We start from the raw sequence: 2,197 nt of genomic DNA, 5'->3' as shown, positions 1-2,197 counted from the left end.
GGCACTTAGGACAAGGAAGACGATTGGTACTAGACGTGAACAGAACGGCTTGTACGAACTAAACTTTGCCCATTTCCAAGTGGCATGTATCAGCTCCACAACAGCCTTTGAAGCACATTGTCGGCTTAGTCATGCCCCTCTTTCACTTCTTAAAACTTTGATTTTAGATTTGAATCATGTCGAGTCTTTAGAGTGTGAGTCATCTCAACTCGAAAAATGCTAACGGGTGTCTTACCCGAGTCACGTCAATAAGCGAGTCAGTAATCCTTTTGAATTAGTACATTCTAACTTATGAGGAGCTTATTTTATTCCATCCAAACTTAGTTTTTAGTATTTTGTTAGTTTCATGGATGACTTTTCTCGCATGACTTGGGTTTACCTGCTGAAGAGTCGTTTTGAAGTGTTCTCTGCCTTTAAAGTTTTATGTGCTGAGGTTAAAAATCAATTTCACAGTACAATCAAAACTTTAAGGATAGATAATGCTAAGGAATATTTTGAGAGTTTTTCATAAAATATTTGGAATTAACAGAATTTTACATCAGTCTTCTTGTACTTACAGACCCTACCAAATGGGGTTTCTGAGCGCAAGAACAAACACTTGCTGGAAATTGCTAGGATCTTGTTATTCCATCGTCAAGTTTCAAAATATTTGGGGCGATGTCATTTGGACAGCATGCTACTTGATCAATAGACTACCCTCATCTGTCTTACAGAATAAAACCCTGATCTCTCTTTTATATCCAACTGAAGATGTTTTTCATTTATCTCCTAAAATCTTTAGGTCTTCCTACTTTGTTCACAATCATAGTCTTCAACAGACGAAATTAGATCTGTGATCTCTTATGGGTATCTTTCTTGGATATTCTTGGACTCAAAAAAGGTACAGATGTTATTGTCTATCCTTGAATCGATATATTATTTTAGCTAATGTTGTCTTCTTTGAGAACAAACCAGGACATGTTGCCACTGATAAATCCTTAGATCCTCCCGATGATTATGACTACCTTCTTGTTCAGAAAATCACTGTCAATGTTCCTTCTGAGGCTGTTGTACAAATTGCACTACCATCTAAATTTACAAAACCAGTTCAGATTTATACAAGACATGCTGATTCGTAACCCAAGCCATTGTCTCAATCCGCCCAAGAGCTTAATACACTAGCAAAACAAAATATGTCCATACAACCAAGTTCTCAAGCTATTGATGATCTCCCCATTGCCCTCTGAAAGGAAAAGAGATATTGTTCTCGAAGTTTTGGTATCCTCTTACGATATTATGTCTCTTACACTTTGTTAACTCTATCATATTACTCATTCATATCTTCTTTGGATTCGAACTCGCTTCCCAAGAATTTGTCGCAAGCTCTGTCTAACCTAGGGTGGATAATAGCAATGCAAGAAGAAATGACGACCTTAGAAAGAAATGAGACTTCGGAGCTTGTTTCCCTACCATTGGGGAAGAAAGGAGTTGACTGCAAATAGGTTTACACTGTAAAAGTTAATCCAGATGGCTCTTTAGCTCGGCTCAAAGCTTGACTAATTGCGAAGGGGTACTCATAGATATATGGCCTTGATTATATTGATATATTCTCTCTTGTAGCTAAAATGACATATGTACACATTTTTATTTCGCTCGCTGCTCACTATCACTGGCCACTACATAAATTGGATATTAAAAATGTATTCCTTAATGACATTCTTGATGAGGAGGTTTATATGGAGTAACCACCAGGTTTTGTTGCTCAGGGGGAGTGTGGCAAGGTTTGTAGATTAAAGAAATCTTTCTATGGTTTGAAGCAATCTCTGAGGGCTTGGTTCGGATATTTTGTCGCAGTTGTCTAGACATTTGGTCTTCATTAAGCTCAAAAAGACCACTCAGTTTTCTGGAGATTTCATGGTGAGAAGCGGATCCTTTTAGTTGTATATGTTGATGATGTTGTCATCACTGGGGACGATGCACAGGGCATTAGTCATTTGAAGAAGTATCTATAATAATAATTTCAAACTAAGGACCTTGAACCCTTAAAATATTTTTAGGGTATTAAGGTAGCTAGATTTTAGAAGGAAATTCTCTTATCGTAGAAAAAATATGTACTTGATATGTTGCTAAATGCTGGGATGTCAGAATGCAAGAGCATTAACTCACCTATGGATGATAAAATCTAACTACTATTGACTCAGGGGGAGTTACTAAGAAT

The sequence above is a fragment of the Asparagus officinalis genome, chromosome 3 (genome assembly GCF_001876935.1).
Source record: "Asparagus officinalis chromosome 3, Aspof.V1, whole genome shotgun sequence".
In the NCBI taxonomy this organism is placed as follows: Eukaryota; Viridiplantae; Streptophyta; class Magnoliopsida; order Asparagales; family Asparagaceae; genus Asparagus; species Asparagus officinalis.
This window is presented reverse-complemented; position numbering follows the sequence as displayed.